This window comes from Fundulus heteroclitus, chromosome 11 (genome assembly GCF_011125445.2).
Source record: "Fundulus heteroclitus isolate FHET01 chromosome 11, MU-UCD_Fhet_4.1, whole genome shotgun sequence".
Classification (NCBI taxonomy): domain Eukaryota; kingdom Metazoa; phylum Chordata; class Actinopteri; order Cyprinodontiformes; family Fundulidae; genus Fundulus; species Fundulus heteroclitus.
The window spans coordinates 1,695,336-1,707,128 of NC_046371.1; the positions used below are offsets into that span (position 1 = coordinate 1,695,336).

General features: G+C 39.3%; 1 long non-coding RNA gene across 2 annotated transcripts; it reads left to right on the forward strand.

Moving 5' to 3' along the window:
• The first annotated feature begins 1,947 nt into the window (after nt 1-1,947).
• LOC105929014 lies at nt 1,948-9,015 on the forward strand. Of its 2 annotated transcripts, XR_004931881.1 has the most exons (5): nt 1,948-2,001; nt 2,388-2,421; nt 2,790-2,894; nt 3,463-3,723; nt 8,314-9,015. It is a non-coding gene; the product is annotated as an uncharacterized LOC105929014 (long non-coding RNA). The 2 variants fall into 2 exon arrangements; XR_004931882.1 differs by lacking the exon at nt 2,388-2,421 and having other exon boundaries at nt 1,966-2,001.
• Nucleotides 9,016-11,793: the final 2,778 nt, after the last annotated feature.

The window sequence follows — 11,793 nt, forward strand, 5'->3', positions numbered from 1 at the left end:
CTTCACTGTTGGTAAAATTCTCCCAAACTGATTATTTTACTGGATGTTTAGAAAGAGCGATTCCTCAGATACGTTCTTTTCAGAACTGTCTCTTGCTGGTTGGTTTGTAAGGATAATTGGCTACAGTTTGTCGCCTTTATTCTGACACACAGATGACACATTGTTTCACAAGCTGCCATAAATCAAGACATAAATCCACTGTGATGGTTTCAATAGAGTAACTAGGTCACATTTTTTTTATCATGGCTAAAAATACATCTAATATTGTTAGCTTGAAATGTAAATTTGTAAAGCTTTAATCTGAGCTAACTTGGTTTTTACTGAAACCGGGAGAGAGCTAAACAGCAACATTTAATTAAAGTTAGCTGAATTTATTTATAGTGAATTTGACTTCAAGATGAGTGAGCTTTAAGATAAGTTAGTTTTGAGTTAGGTTTAGACTAAAATAGCTTTAATCAAAGGGAACATATCTGTATGTCAATCTATCAACTTAGCTAAGTGGAAACTTCCACTGAAGCTAAATTGTCTGTAGTTAAATTAGGTAAAATCTAACTTGGCTAACTATCAGCTTCAACTAAACCCAATTTAGCACAATTCTAATGTGCAATTCAGAATCTCAGCATTAAGTCACTTTAGGCGAAAGCTTGCTTGGATAACTGCTGACTGCGCTAACCTGGCTAAAAGTGAACGTTTACTAAAGCTAACTTAGCTCGCTGTCATTTTAGCTTCCTGCTAACCTTGATTAAAGCTAATTTAACACAGCCTCGCCTCTAGTTTGCCCCAGGCCAGGGCACCACCGTCAGGGCTCGAATGCGTGAATGACTGACTGTAGTGCAAAACGCTTTGGGGTTGTCGGACTAGTTAAAGCGCTATAAGTAGAAAACATTTGCCATTTAGGTAACCAGGGTACTGTTAGCTAACCTAGCTAACTACAGTGAACCCATCCGGCTGCTACCTTGTGCCATAAACTGCTTATGCACAATTACAACTTGCACAAAGACTTGGCAGAGTTTTTTTTACACCGCACTGTCTGAAGCACTGGGATTCATACCGAAGTCCCCTGATTCAAAGACGTTATCCCACTATACCACAGTTACTTAGTGGGATAGCTAACTACTGTCAAGAAAATCAACATAAGCTCAATGCTAACTTGGCGAAATTTCCCCAAAAACTTAAATTAGTTTTACACAAATTCAACCTAGCTCCAAAACAATAGCAAAACTAACTTTTTAGCACAGTTTTTAGCTTAGAAACTTTCTGGCTACAAAAATTATACATTTTATAACTCAGTGTACAAACTTTGTTTTATTTATTTATTTATTTTTTTACAAACTACAAAACTTCCCCATTTTATTTTTAATTTTTTTGGCCAGTCTTTTGTTTTTAGTTGCTCCTACCTAATCTTTCTTCCTTCCAGGTACAAATATAACAGATCACTAAATCAAACATAATACCAACAAATTCAGATTGAAAACTGTAAAAGGCTGATTAAACATGCAGGTTAAGAATATGGTGGTGAAAAACATGGCATAGTTCTTGACAAACAGGATGGAAATACTAATTTTTATATTGACTTGTTGACTTTAGTCTTAGTATTTCCTTTGATGCAGGTTGTTGCAGTGGTTTGGTAATTTTCCTACTCAGTTATTTCTGAGATTTACTTTCACAAACTTCGTATTTTGGTTGTGTGAAGTTTATTTTCAGACAAAAGAAGAGTTGGCAGAGGTTCTGGGAGCTGGCAGAGAACTGTTTCTCTTGCAGGTTGGTAACCAGGGGGAAGAAAGACTGGCAGCGTCTTTTTAATACCACATCAGGAAAATGACGTGCTGCTGTGCTATGGTGACCAAGTGTTTTCTGCTACAGTCTGCTGGACAGCTCACCAAGCTGAGCAAACAGTGTGTAGTAACTAACCAGGTTTTATCAGCTCGTTGCCTTAGTTTTCACTGCTTCCAGCTGCCAGTTCAAACAAGTGCTGCAGACCTGAGCTGAAGAGACGCAGTGGTGAGTACAAATGAGCAAAAACATTTGCTGTGTACATCTTACTTCTGCTTTTATTGTTGCTAGGCATAGAAAAAGTAGCCAAGAGGAATTACTGTTTTTTTAAAACAAGAGTCGACAAAATTTGTTGTTTATATCAATAAAATTGTCCCAACAATTTTTCTGGTTGTTACATTTTCATTGACTTATCCACAACCCAGACCTGAGCTGCGTTTCCCCACCCATGTTCAACAGATATTACATTTAACTAGCCGTAATAACCAGATAAAACTAGATAAACATTATGTGTGTGACATATATGGGAACAGGATGCAACGTAGATGGGAGGGCTAAAAGCGACAGGTCCATGTAAGAAGGTCATAAAAGATAAATATCCTCTGCTCCAACAGCCAGGGAGCAGAGTCATCATAGACAGCCCCGCTGGTGAGTAGCTGAGCCACTTGGTGTTTTCTTCATTTATTGTTTTACAGAAAATTATTAAGAATTTATATTTCAGATCGCATTACAGGTCAATATTTACATTTTGCATATTTGCTTAAATTGTACCATTTTCTTTTTTTCCAAAAAATCTATAACCAGGACATTTCATTTCATGCCATATATATATATATATATATATATATATATATATATATATATATATATATATATATATATATATGATTAACATATATTAGTTGTGTTCTATCAAATTGCCTTGTAATTGTGTAATGTTTTTTTCATAAATGGATCACAAATGATCTGTATTAACATTAACCCATTCCTTTATGTTTGTAATTCTGTTTTTCCAGCGGCACAGAAAACATTCCTACAAGAAACTTTGGCTTTTGGACGCAGTTGTTTTGGAAAAATGCAAAAAAATCTTTTTGTAGCGGCTTTTTGCCTCTTCGTCGCAGGTAAAAATAGTTTATTTTATTTATTCAGTGGCCAAAATGTTTTTATCATCCTATTTTTTATAAGCCGGTGCCACTATCTTTATTTGAAGAGAATCTCACAGTAAAGCATCAATACTTAGTAGATTTGAGCATAATCTGTGCAATAAGCTGAGAAAAAAATGGGGAAATATCTGATGCTCAGGCTGTGGAACAACCGACATCCATCATCTAGAATCTATAATCGCTTTGTTATAATATACAACTTGGGAAGAAGCTAAATGAGGCCACATCAGAACATTTTTGTGGCGTGGCCAAAGGAGATGATTAATAGAGGCCATAAACTATGTTGAAATTGTTTAGAAACAGGGTTGGTCGCTGTCAGTGTCAGGCCTTCTTTAGAGGAACTATTTGATCAGAGATTCAGTTTCACATGTCTGTCTTTATTATTAGGATCAGTCTGAATTACTCCTATAAGGCTGAATTACTTATGAGCCCATTTCAATACTATCCACAGCATTAATCACAATTATTTTGAAATATACAGTAAGAGGGACCATTTTGATGATTAAACCTTTTCTGTTTGATACAGTAAATCTGTGTGGAGCAGCTACCACCTCAGCACCTACTGAGTCAAGTGTCACAGAGCAAAATACTGGATCTACAACTGATGTACCAACCACAGCCCAAACCAGTGGACCAGGTACCGGCCAAACTGTGGAATCAACAACCATCACCACCGAGGCAGCTCCCTCAAACAGTACTGAAGGACCCGAAGCGTCACCAGCAGGGCTTTCAGGAGGGGAGATAGCCGGCATCACCATCGGTACAATCGCCGGGGTGGGTTTACTGGGTGAGTATAATGGACAAATACGCAAACTGTTACGCAACACTGCAGTTTCCACCACCTCAGTGTGGCCTGTTATCCATTAACCCACTCTGCAATCAATGATAAAGGAAGTGGAGATGTTTTCTGTAATTTATGGTCACCCTCTTATTGGTCTCCAGCCTTTGAATAAATGCAAATTCTGCTACTGAAATAATATCCTAAACAAACTAATTCAGAGCGAGAGGAACCAATCTATATCTGGACAAAAAGCAAAAATATCTATACATCTTCGTCTTAATTTAATCAGAAATAAATCTTCAAAAAGTCATTATTGAAACTAATTAAGAGGAAAATATATTTAATTTAATGCGATGCAACACATGTAGGCCAAGTTTCTCAAGTTAACAAACTTTAGTTTTGACGAAGCTTTTCCAAATATTTCTACATTAAGCTGATATTTCCCCTCATATTCCATCCATCCTCTATCCAGATGAAAGCAAGGGAAATCCAACGAAGCTGAAATGGCCATCCTGGTCCAGTAGGTGGCGACAGCGTCCGCATGTACGACTGGTCAAAATGCAACGCGATTAAGCCGGAAACGCTGTTGAAACAATACGTTACAATTATCTCTATAATTAGACATTAGAGCACACAGCCACAGCGTAGTTCTCCATTTCTAGCTCCTTAAAAGCCACAGGTTTGGAGGTTCCTGCGCTGTTCTCTGATCCAGCCACTCCCAGGTTCATGCCGGTCACAACGCTGAGGCCCAAACCCTGAACCTTGGCTTAAGGCTGACACCTTTACTATTAAACCCTAACCACAAACTACAGTAGTGGGTTTAAAAAATGTGAGTGAAGCTCTAACAATTAATACAGCTTACATTCATTGCACACAAAGTCTCTATTGATGCTCCACGTACTGGTTCAAGTCAAAACATTTAGAATAAATAATCGTAATTGGTCTCAGCCTGCAGGAAATGAGTAAAAATGGAAATCAGACAGTTTATAAAATATCACTGTCAGCAGAAACAGAAGGCTGAACGTTGAGCCTCCTGATATTTAGCTGCTGGTTCTGGGAGCTGCGTCTGGTCGGTGTCAGATGGACTCCGCCTCCTTCAGTCACCTGTGAACAGGTATTCCAGCCCAGGATGAAGGGACTGTGCTCCCCGGTTCTGCTGTAGTTCTGGGCTGAAGCTCAGAACCAGCAGGTTGCTGACAGCAGACGTGTTCTCTGATGGATGAAGGTCCTTCATTGGGCCGGCTGCTGTTGATCTGGGACCCAGACGCTCCTCGCATGGTCCGTTTGGCTTCGTTCTATCATAGAGGCAACATGGCCTCTACATTCATGCTGATGCCTTCAAACTGATCCCTGGACATCTCTGAGGAACACCACCACGCTCCACAGTGTACCGTGGCTTAAATTCAGAGTTTAGGATCTACTAGGAAACTGTCTACTGCCGCCGTTCAGTGATCACCTTCACTAGAGAGGACCTCCTAAACCTCTCCAGGCATTTCTCTCCATTCCTCATCAACCCCAACGTCCCTGAGATCTTGGCTGGTGGTGCAGCTGCACTACATGGACATCACCACAGACGCAAACGAGGAAAAGGGGAAGGCGCACTCATAAAGCTTGGCCCATGGAGACTTCAGTCCACCTGGCTAATGTCTGCGGCCTGGCTCAAAGGTTTTTTAGCTTATTGTTTGACTAATGCAATATACAATGCATTAGAAGTAACATGTATTATTATTGTTGTTGATGAAATGGACAAAGTGCTGCTTCTCACCTCTAAAAACTTGGACCTACCCCCTCGCTGTGCCACCTGAGGAGGTGGAATCTGCTTTTAAACAGAGGAAGGTTGGTTTGCTGATGTCAAAGTGTTACATAAGACATGTACACTTCACCTGGAGTCATTTTTTTTATAGACCTTTTTATCCACTGAGGGAATTCACTTTGTTTGTTCTGGGTGATATATTCAACCAGAAATCTGCACACCAGGCTGAAAAACAACTCAAGGAGCTGATAAGGGAGAAAACACCCAGAGTTCCTCATCGTTGTTCTTGGCTATTTTAACAGTGCAAACCTCTGTAATGGATTTCTCAATACACCAGGGACAATTACTGCTACTTTAAATGATGCTCAGCATGCTGTCAGCAGGGCTGCTTTGGGACTTTCTGATCACCGTCGGCTTCACATCATCCCAACGTACAGGAAACAAGAGAAAACCTCTAAACCTGTGAGGAAGCAGACTGATGCGTCGAAGCGGATGCTACAGGAATACTTGGGGTGTCTTTGAAGCTTCAACCTTTTTGTGATAATGCGTGAGAGCAGACCACGACTTTTCCCTCATATAAAAACAACAAACCATGTTTCACTTCATGAAACAAGGAACAAGGAGACGTAGAGCTTTAAAAGAAGTAAACGCTGGCAGGGAACAAGCTCACCAAGGAGGTAAAGGCAGCGAAGAGAAACTACAGCAGAAAACTAAAAAACAGATTCACAGCTAACAAGCCAGCTACAGTTTGGACTCCATCCATCCATCCATCCATCCATCCATCCATCCATCCATCCATCCATCCATCCACAGCTTTGTGCCGTCATCGGTGTTTCTACCACGTTCTACCACAGGAGGGCGCTAATGTCTCAGCTATGCTCCTTTTCCTCCTTCGTCCAGGACCTGTCCAGGTGGTCTAAGGTCAGCCAGCATCTCTGCAGACCCCTCTCAGCTTGGAAACAAACTATTTAGACTTTTACCTTCAGTTTGGAGCAACTGAGCTCCGTTTGCTAAAACCAGCCTCCACTGGGACACTTTCTGCCCCCAGGCTGCCTCTCTGGTGACAAGGGAACCAGGGAACCAGGGAACCAGGGAACCAGGAAAAAGGCAGAGGAACCAGGTTGATTACGCGCTTATTTGCGCAAGTCCAGACAGGACTTCCTTTTTTTTTTTTATAGAAACACGCTTCTATACATATTTACTAGAGAAATGGTCATATTTCCCTTTATTGTATATTTGAACTAAAATGTCATTGCTGAAAGCAAAGCGGAACTGGAGTTAAATTCCTTGTTGTAAGGCTAGGAAAGTTTATTTATGGAGCAATTTTCTGTAACAAGACGGTTTAAAGTGCTGAATATGAATAGAAAAACATTATAGGGGGAAATATTACATAGGAAAGGAAAAACATCACATTAACAGAGGAATAAGATGAATAAATCCGTGACCTGACTACTTTAGACAGGGCAAATTTATTTCTATAGCACATTTCAGTACAAAGACAACGCAAAGTGCTTTACATGATTAAAATATAGAAAAGTAAAACAGAATAAAAGCAAGTTGGAATAAAATGTAGAAACAAAATAAAACATGGGAAAATAGAAACTAAAAGTAAATATTAAAAACATTTGGACTACAAACTTAAACTAATGGTGTTTCAGTTTTTAATCTTGATTTAAAAGAACTCAGAACTTTAGTTTCACTGGAATAAACTTCATCAATATTCAAAGCTTAATTGTTTCTATTCATACATTAACAGACATACATAAAATCACAGTACTTTATTGTTTCTATTAATAATAGGAAATAAACTAAGTAAATCTTTGGGGGGTTCTGATCTAAAGTAGTTTTATCCAATTTTTCTAAAGCTACAACTAGAATAAGTTTTGTGTCAGTGCAGTAAGAAGAAGCTGAGTGAATCCTTGACTGGACTTCTTTAGATTGTAGGAATCGACACGGTGATTTAAGCTGAATCTGATTCCTAATTTCCATTAAATGCTGTCGTTGGGTTTCCTGGTAAACTTTAAGCTCCTCAGCTGACGTTGATCATCAGGGAGGCCATGCAGCAGCTTCTTTCTCAGGGCTTGGCTTTACATCCTCCTGGTTCCCAAACTTTCATGTAACTCCAGCTCTTGATGAGGGATGAAGTTAAGCTGACGTATAAAAATGTGTTGCAACGCTCTCATGGAGACCATTCCTGCTCAGATTTTCTTTATTATAGTTGAATCTTGAGCTCTAAATGAGAACTGAGTTTTTACATGGAACCCGTAGCTAACCCTCCTGCCAATACATTTCACTCCCTAATTTACTTTAAACTTAATTTCTATTCATAAACCACTTTTTACCAGCAGCTGAAATCAGTCCATGTTATTCTGTGTGGGTGGTAAATTTGCTTTTGGAGTAATTTTGGTTGGCCTGATCAGGCGTTCTCCGTCTGTGGATAATGGTTCTCTCTGAGGTTCTGTGGAGTTTTAGAACATTTAGACTGATAAATGTCAGTGACCTGGGTCCGTCTTCATGTTGTCAAACAGGTTTTATTTAATGGGATTTCTGGATTCACGAGATCCGGCAGCAATCAAGCCTGCGTTTGGTGAAACTAGTGAAATAGGACTTAGTTGTCAAGAATATGTTTAAATCATATTTTAACAAGTTGGTTAATTACTTTTCATACAGAGCCAGGTTGGTTTGGACAGGGCATTTACTTAAACAAAATGTTATATACTTAAGTTGTCTCATATATTGAAATATGTCTGATTATGTGAGAGATTTAAGTGTAAAAAAAAAGCAAAGTGGAGGAAATCTTTACGGGGGATGGAGAAAATTAAAATCTGTTCTTTTATTTCCAGGCGGCGGGATCTATGGCATCCTGAAGTACACCAACACAATCTGAGAAGCGCTCTCACCCAACATGGACTTAATTGATCAAACATATTAAGCTGCAACCTTTCCCACGGTTTAATCCTGACTGGGCTCCATGGACAGTGAGGAGGCGGATTTGTCTAAAAGGCCCAATTCTGAATAAAAAACGCTCATCATCAGCGATGGCATCGTGGGCCGGGAGGAAGACACAATAATCTGTTATAGTTTGCTGATTGTATTAATTTAAATCATAAGGTAATTTTAATAACTGTTTTATTGTAAAAAAAAACAATTAGACTGTATATTGAATGGTTGTTTTTTTCACAGCTTTTAATGAGTAGGATAAATGTGTTTCTACATTTTCTTTTGTCGTTTATGATAGTATGTAAAAAACTGATATTATAGTGATGAATAACTTATGATATTTGTCTGAGGGACAGACATTAATTCACCTCAGAGCAGGAAGTGGTCAGGGGAATGACAGCCAGTTTTGGCAGACCCCGCCCACTCCCGCTCCTTCAAATTCAATATAAAGGGTTTAGTTTCTTAAGCCATTAATAAAAATGTGACAAAAAACATTTACAACCATCTGGGCAGGGCATCACAGTGCTTATATTTTATATTTAGAACATAAAGTTGTTTCTTTTTATGTTGTATTAAATAAAGAAAATCAGACAATTAAACATTAACCTGTGTCTCTTGTCACCTGATTCGGCGGTCGTTTCCTTAAATATGAGTCACGGCAGCATATTATCACCTTGTAGCATTTTATACAATCATAGCTTGGTAGATCGATCAGCAAATGTTGCCCACGTCCATAAAGTAGGACCTGCTGCTCAGGAGCATACACACATGTTGTACTATTACACACTTTAAGTTATTTATTGTTTAATTAAGAACTCTGTCTGTTATAAGCCCAAACAGCTGATATCAAGACAATAGTTGAAAGGGATGATTCGATCACTCACAAACAGTGACAACTTCTCTTCAAGTTCAAGAATTTTTTAACAGAAATAAATGAATATCCAGAGAACATCACTATAGAATGCTGTTTATCTGAATTAACACTAGAACATCACTATAGAATGCTGTTTATCTGAATTAACACTAGAACATCACTATAGAATGCTGTTTATCTGAATTAACACTAGAACATCACTATAGAATGCTGTTTATCTGAATTAACACTATATTTCAATCAACAAATCCTCTCTACTAGGCTAGTGAAACTTAACTAAAACTACTAAGCAAAATGAAGATAAAAAAGAAGCTAAGGAACTATGTACACACAAAAGAAACAAAATAAAAAATAAACATTTTGATCATTATCATCAAAATATTTCAGTGAATCCTGGTTTACTGCAGATCTAAGTTTGGTTCTGGTTCTGCTGGAGGTTCTCCTCCCTGTTAAAGGGGAGTTTTCCTCTCCACTGTCGCTTCATGCATGCTCAGTATGAGGGATTGCTGCAAAGCCATCAACAATGCAGACGACTGTCCACTGTGGCTCTACGCTCTTTCAGGAGGAGTGAATGCTGCTTGGAGAGACTTGATGCAACCTGCTGGGTTTCCTTAGAGAGGAAACTTTCTCACCAACCTGGAGGATCTGATGGAGTCTGACTTTGGAAAGAGACTTGAGATGATGTATATCACGAATTGGAGCTATATAAATAAAATTGAATTGAAGTGAAACAGTAGAAACCAGCAATGTGAACATGAAACTGAACTGTTTAAATATTGGGAGAAGGGTGAGCGTGAAGGCATGAGGACCAGGTGATATCTCAGGTGATAAAAGTTCAGGTAGAAGTCATGAGGGCTGAGCTGAGAATAATGATTTGGCAGGAAACAGAAATTTAACAAATGACAAGATACAAAACAGAGTCTACAGACCAAACTAACATTAAAAGTTGAAAAAATTAAAGACTGCATGATCCCCAGAATATAAAGAATAAACACAGACAACACTGATACCTAGGGACTGTGATAGGCCACTGTGCCCTCCTTAACCAGCTGTGTGGTATTTAGTGTCCAGATGAGGTCCTTGCTGATGTGAGCTCATAGATACCTTAAACATCTCACCCTCCAGCCAGTAAGGAATCCCCTTCCTCATATCCCCAGCTATCTCCTTTGTCTGCTTTGTAGGAGTTGAAAGTGAGGCAGTGTTCCTCAAAGCAGACTAACCACCTCCACCCTGTAACTCGCTTCCTCCACGCTATTGATTTGTCTTATCACTGCAGTGTCATCTGTACACTTTAGAATGAGGCTGACCTTGTGGAAAGCAATAAGATAAGATGTTCACATGAGTTTCTGTCTAAATGCAACCTGGAGAGCTCAAAACAGTGAAGAGGGAAGTGAAAGAACTGCTGCTGCACCTCTTTTTTATGGAGCTGTCATAATAATGGGTTGATACTCTGTGCTTTTTTGGGATTGATTGAGAGTGTTTACCTTTCTGTGTTGTTTTCTATGTTTTTAGTCCCTTTTATTCGTCCCACTGCCCTGCCAAAAACCAGTTAGTCCCAGTGGTGGCTCTTTCATTGTCTCTGTCCGGGAAAGAATTAAAGTATATTTGTTACAGCAGTTGTATCTTCAATGTAAAACAGAACAGAGAGGAGATGACAATGCTGAACACTGAAACTCCCAGAGCTTTTAGAGTCTCTGAAAAACCAATAAACAAAAAAGGAAAACCGACAAATTAAACCTCAAGTTATTTATAGCAAACGAATGGATGGAGAGTAGTAGGAGAAAGTAGCAGAGTGATAAAAATAGACCCTGATGTCCTCCAGCAGTAGAGCCACAGTGGACAGTCGTCTGCATTGTTGATGGCTTTGCAGCAATCCCTCATACTGAGCATGCATGGAGTGACAGTGGAGAGGAAAACTCCCCTTTAACAGGGAGGAGAACCTCCAGCAGAACCAGAACCAGGCTCAGTGTGAACGCTCATCTGCCTCCACCCACTGGGGCTTAGAGAAGACAGAGCAGAGACACAGAAAGCACAGAAGCTCACATTGACCCAGGAGTACTTTCTATGTTAGATGGTAATAGTGGATGATCTGCCTCCCCTGATGATGTCACAGCTAACAGAACGCCAGACCAGGTGTACCTTCTATGAAGAGAAAAATGACAGAGAACAAAGAGTTAAAAGCTGAAATAACAACAAACAATGCAGAATGGAGAGTTGAAAGAAAATTATAAAATCAAAAGTATCATATATAGGTGCAGTCGGCCCTTTTGAGTGACTCCATGATGCCAAACTGGCCCCATGTAGAAAAGAGTTTGACGCCCCTGCTTTAGAACTTTGATATGAACTAGATAAAGTTTGAGACTGGGAGCTGAAAATTTTGTGATGATTGGGTTTAACCACGAGCCAATCAATGCAGATTGGAGAGCAGTAGGAGAACTCAGCAGAGTGAGAGAAATAGACCCTGATGTCCTCCAGCAGCCTAAGCCTATAGCACCATAACTATAGAGAT